The sequence below is a fragment of the Cryptomeria japonica genome, chromosome 10 (assembly GCF_030272615.1).
Source record: "Cryptomeria japonica chromosome 10, Sugi_1.0, whole genome shotgun sequence".
Lineage (NCBI taxonomy): Eukaryota > Viridiplantae > Streptophyta > Pinopsida > Cupressales > Cupressaceae > Cryptomeria > Cryptomeria japonica.
This window is the reverse complement of record NC_081414.1, coordinates 182,199,818-182,206,303: the sequence shown is the minus strand read 5'-3', so window position 1 is coordinate 182,206,303 and position 6,486 is coordinate 182,199,818. Positions and strand designations below refer to the sequence as shown.

Here is a 6,486-nt window from a genome sequence, read left to right as displayed (position 1 = left end):
TACATCAAACCATTCTCCCAAAAAGAAAAATGGAAGCATCTTAAGCTACTTCATAATAAATTAAACAAAACAAAAACCAAAATATTTCTAAAACTTCAAGGCAACATGTGAACACTCAGCAAACAATCTTTTCTCTTTTAAAAGCAAATTACACTAATAAAAAGAAGATCAAAACACCACCAACCTGGCAAAAAGATGAATTAGACAAGGAATGGAGAAGAATGACGTCTCCACGTGAACATATATATAAATCATATAGTAAAACATATATATAATCATAAAGTAAACAAACATGAGAAAGAGAATAGAAACATCACACCTCACTCATAAATGAGTGATGTGACATTGTCCCTTTCACATCCATGGTAATAAATCACCATGGCAACCATATAACATCATATATAACATCATCGTATCTAATGCAATCATGAAGTAAGGGTTAGTGCATAGTGAATCATCATGATCATTAAGTATATGCCACATCACGTGATAATGAGTAAACATATATATAACCAAACACAACTCTAACATCATCGTAGTCCTGAGTATATCATCATCCAACATAGAAACATAATATATCAGAGTCACCATAGAATATCTCAATAGAAAAGAGTCTAAAAAAGTCCATAAGTGTCCATTGAATGCATCAAAAATAAAGTGTGCCACAGAAGGGCACTACAACACATAAAAATATATAAATATTTAAGATCATGTACAAAAATAGTAGAACAATAATATAATAGATTGATGGCGATAAAATAGATATAAGAAATTGTAACATAATCAATAAAATGTATAAATAAAGATATATATATATATATATATATATATATATATATATATATATATATATATATATATAGATATAGATAGATAGATATATATATTACAATGGAAATAAAAATACACCCTTTTATAATCTTAAATTTGAAATTATATGTCTCTAAATCTATAAAAGACTTATATAGTTCAATAATGCATGAGAAGAGATCTGAAAAGTTTGGAGTGCATTCTAGAGAGCTCAAAGTGCATGTACATTGTTACTTGTAGAAGAATATATTTAGACAACTATTTTTAACTTCTATTTGGGAGAGGATTTGTAGTGATTGTTGATCCAATTTTTTTAGTAATGATATACCATTCCAATGCTAGGTCAGTCAATGGTTAAAACCAAAACAAAATTCCAATTTACATGAAGCATAGGGGAGAGGACCCAATAATTGAGCATGTTCCAACTGTTCTGATAATAGTTGTTGATTTAATACCCATACTTGTTGATTTAATGTCCAATTTTTTTTACAACATTGCACCAATAGTTGTGACTTTAATACCAACTAGTGAGTGAAATGTACTGTTAGTTGTAAAAAGAAATCAATCGTGTGATGCCACATCAATTGCACAACTATGGGGGGCCCTTATGCATGACTATTCATCTCACCATTTTTTTTGGTTGTTTTGGACACCTTGATAAAAAGCATGCTCATGTGGCATCATATTTGATGTTGTGGCCCTAAAATCTTACTTATAAGCGGGGGTCTTTCCAAGTAAGTTGTATTAAAAAAATTGGAGTGATTTGAAATTTCAATTTAAGATTTTGAGAAGTGTGAAGTTAGGGTGTTCAACTACTGGGTACTCTCACCTACCTTCTTAACTTGTCTTCGCACTTGTATGAAGTACAGAAACATCTTAGTCAAGAGTTCAAAAACAAATTAAATATTTAGAGAAATGATTGAGAATAAAATATGTGAAAATATAAGCATGAGACTTTTTACACAAATGCATACATAAAATTAAATAAATACTTACATAGATAATTGACTTTTTATTTTATTATATTTAGCATATCGAAGTCTTGATTGAAGAACTTAGTTAAAAGAAAAAACTCCATACATTTTGACTTTTGCACCCTGTCATTGCAATGCTTGACAAGGAATTTTACAATATCCTTCCAATTCTGGACAAGGATTGTAGTTGTAGCGTAGCTCTTGTTGTTGATATGCAAAGTGCACTTTATAATTTATTATTTATTTTCAAGAATTTTTGAAACCAATAAGCTGATGCTTTTGGATATCGATTTAAGTTATTCTTATAATCTATGTAATGAAGACCAAACCGAACTGTATAGCCATTTATCCACTCGAAGTTGTCCAACAAAGACCATGCAAAATAACCTTGTATGTTGGATCCATCCCTGTAATTCAATCATTACAATATTTTAGTATATAATAATCAAAAGACTAAAAAAAAAAAAAATTTAATAAAAAATTGCCTTATTGCTTGTTGAACAAGTGATAAATGTTTTGAATGAAAATCGATTCGCCAAGTATCATTAAGAGCTTGTGCCAATGACAATGTATCGTCATTTTTTTCATCAATACCTGTAACATTAAAATATTCAAAAATTTGTTAATTGAAAAAGTAACTTTTGTAGTGTACAAATAAGTAACTTTTATAGTGTACAAATAAAATATAATTTTTTATAACAATTAAATAAAATAACAAATGCTAGCAACAGCAATAAATTTTATTGCACCATGTATACAGATAGCCAAAAATTTTAACGGTACTGTGCAATGAAAATAGTTCAATTCACTATAAAACGTTATACCATTCTCTGTGATGAAAATGAGTGGATTGTCATATCTGTGTTTAATATACTTCAACAGCTCCCCTATTCCACGCGGATACACGTGAAGCCAACTCGATCCTGCCTGTTGTTCCCAATTAAATATTAAACGCTGGCCCTCAAATCTTTCATAATATTGCTTATTTAATTGTATTTTAAAATTTTTGTCAGACATACCACTGGTCCGATTAGCATTCCATTTCTCTCAGCTGAAGACATCGATAGAAAACCATATTAGGGGTTAAGCTCAATTTTTACTAAATATTGGCAGAACATGTCAATTCCTGCCTTTTGGAAAAAGAAATAAAAGATGTGTACCTGTGAGATTCGCTCGAGAGTCCAATGTATAGCTCGTGTTAAGGGGATTGGGTGGTGTTGAAACATCAGAAGCGTAGAGGCTTGTATAATAATTTAAGCCCAGAAAATCAAATGAACCTTTTACAATGGCAGATTGATGGGCACTAAATTTGGGTAATCGCTCGCCAACAAGCTGTCTCATGGTTGAGGGGTATCTCCCTTTTGTAATTGGATCCATATACCTGTTATTTTATACGGTCAGTCAACTTCATTATCATATGAACAGGCACATAAAATGGGCATAGAAGACTCATTTTAAAGAAGATTGCTTACCAACCAAACATAAAATCTAAGGCCCTTTGGGTGGCTTTGTGGTCAGAATGTGATTTTGAATAGGGAAGAATCCAGTCGCTCACTATTGTAATTCCGATCAATCCCTTCTGCACCGCCTACACGAAAAAATGGTAGATTGGCATTCTATCCGTTGTATGTAGAATAGGATAATTTTGGGTGAAAAGAGTGGGTCACCTGATACTTGCTCTTATATACACGCACAGCAGCCGCATGAGAAAGGAGAAGATTATGGGCTACAATATATGGCTCTGTTGCTGAATTTCCTGTGCTTGAACTTCCATTAGAAGAGGAATGGCGACCGGGTGCAAATGTGCCGATGTCATATCCTCCGGCAGCGTATGAACTAGGTTCGTTTAGAGTAATCCAGTGTTTCACTCGATCGCCAAACTCTTGAAAGCACAATTCACTGTAAGCTTCAAAATCTTCCCTGCATATATCAGATCACAGATCTCCTTATGCACAGAAAATGGGTATTCAATGAAATCAGTGGGTAATGCATGAAGGATTTAATGATTTGGAAGGGTTACATACACAATACTCTCGCTGAGAAAGCCTCCATAGTTGTCCTCCAGAGCTTGCGGAAGGTCCCAATGGAACAGTGTCACAACAGGCTTGATATCTACAAACAGGAGTTGGTTATAACCTTAACAGTATTACAGTGATTTCCACATCGATATTAGTAAACGATAAAGATTTTACCATTTTTTAAGAGTTCGTTAATAAGGTTATTGTAGTACGCCACTCCAACTTTGTTTATTCCTCCTTTGATCGACCCATCTGTCTCCCAAGAAAACTAGATTTAAGAGACCAAGAGATAGAAAACTTATATGCTAGCCATATTTGTCTAGAAATAAAATGTGGCTCACACGGTAATATTCGTGACCAAGAAATAGAAAACCTATAGGCATCCATGCCCATGTCCTTCATCAGTTTCACATCCTCCTGTAAATTACACTATCCCTCTTTAATATAGTTCAAGATGAAAATACTAAATGCATTTAGTTGGCAAGAAATGGAAAAGGTACTTTCATGATTTTTCACGGATCTGAAAAATATATGATTTGAATGAAATGTTATAAGCAAAAGACCTTATAGCGATGGTATTCGTCCACAGCAACATCCCCATTGCTCCCATCAGCGATTGTCCCTGCCAATAATTTCACTTACAATGTGTTTTCAGAAATAGATTGCAAGAGAGAAAATCAATAGATAGAAATGGATAAGAGAGATAACTGTGTATTGAAAAGTGAAAATTAACCTGGGATATGGGAGAAAGTATCCCAGATGCTTGGGCCTCTTCCTCCTTCCCTAGCAGCCCCTTCATACTGATATGAAGCAGAGGCTGTACCGAATATAAAGCCGAGGGGAAACCCACTCCTATTCAGTACTTTTATTTCTTCCTGAGCTGATACGAGAAAGACCCACCACATGCACACCACTGTAAAGGTGCCCCATCCCTTTTCGCTATTCATTGAGGTAAACTGCTAGAGTTTTTCATCCAATACAAAGTAATACAAATATGCTATGAGGATGCATAGGTAGCTTCTTTTTAAAGAAGAAAAACGAGACCCCTCTGCGAGAAGTTTAATTTGACCGTCAAGCGCTTGTCCTATTCGCGTTAGGAGTATACTTTAAAAAACGATCCTCCCCTTCTAGAATTTAGATGCTTATGAGAATTATGACTTAGTCTATGTAATATTCAAATGAAAACAATGAAGTATATGGATTTAAGCAATTTCTTCTGTGATATTAATTTTTAATGAGCAGATTATTCCTTACACGATGTTAATAATTGATTTTTTCAACGTGAAAGTTGTATATTGTCCTTGTCACGTAGATTGTGTCAGCCTTGAACTTTGAAAAAATATACTCAGAAGCATGGATTCAGACAAAAAAGGAATGCACACAAACTTGGATTTGGAGAGAAAGAAGGAAGCACGGGTGAAACTATTATGACAATTTGTATTATCAAATTCTCAAATCCAACCTGATCCTTTTGTCTGTAAGCGTCTATAAATTTCTAATCATAGGAAGATCAGATTTTATGACAATATCATGTATTGTTTTGTTTTCATGTTTTAACTTTGGGTTAAATAGGAAGTCCAAATGTTTAGATTATTTGAAGAAATAATATTAGTTTGCAGGTTTTTTTGTTAGTGTCTTTTTGTGGTAATTATAAGTCATAGTTGTATTTTACATTTTCAAAAGTCTCTTCAATTTGTAACTTATTAGAAAATGAAACATAACCTCAAAATCTAATGTGTGAATCACAAATCTCTATGCAATTTCCAAAATCTTGCATAAAATAAGTTCAAAATAAACTCTAATTAAGATCTATAATTAGTTTAGAATTTATAACTTCTAAGAAACATTTAAGCAAAAATTAACTTTATTGTTTGTTGGATCTGATTGTGTGAGAAATTTTTAACATCAACATTTTGGATCACACTCTGTGATTCATCATCAAGATGCAAGAGAGTTCAAGGAGATGTAAAATAGTGAGCTGTAGACCAAGGCATTAATATAAGAGGGGTATGAGCATGAAGACGAAGGAGAACACAAGACCAAAAAAGTAACAACAAAAAGCCCCTTAATAAAAAATAAGATTAAAAAATGCCTACCTTAAAAAATCTAAAAAATAATAAACTACAATAAAAATGTAAGAACAAAATATAATAAAATAAGAAAAACCATAGAGAAAAATAATTAAATTAAGAAAATTTTCACTATATATCATTTTTTGTGTTTTCTATTCCTTTTCATTTTTTTTCTTTCTATATTTAGATTATGTACATATATATGTATATACATATAAATATATATATGTACATGTATATATATGTACATATACATATATACATATATCTATACATATATATATCTACACACACATGTAAATATATACATGTACATGTACATATACATGTACATATACATATACATATTTATGTATTTGTATATGCATAGGTTCTCTTTAGTTGTTTTTCTATATGATTTTTCTTATTTTATTTATTTTCTTTCATTTTTATTGTAGTTTATTATTTTTTAGATTTCTTGAGGTAAGCATTTTTTAATCTTACTTTTTATTAAGAGGCTTTTTGTTGTTCCTTTTTGGCCTTGTGTTCTCCTTGGTCCTCGTGCTCATACCCCTCTTTATATTGATACCTTGGTTTGCAACTCACTATCTTACAACTCTTTGAACTCTCTTG

General features: G+C 31.9%; 1 pseudogene; it reads right to left on the bottom strand.

Annotated features, from left to right (window-relative positions):
• Nucleotides 1-1,878: 1,878 nt before the first annotated feature.
• LOC131045487 (beta-glucosidase 13-like) lies at nucleotides 1,879-4,805 on the bottom strand (annotated as a pseudogene).
• Nucleotides 4,806-6,486: the final 1,681 nt, after the last annotated feature.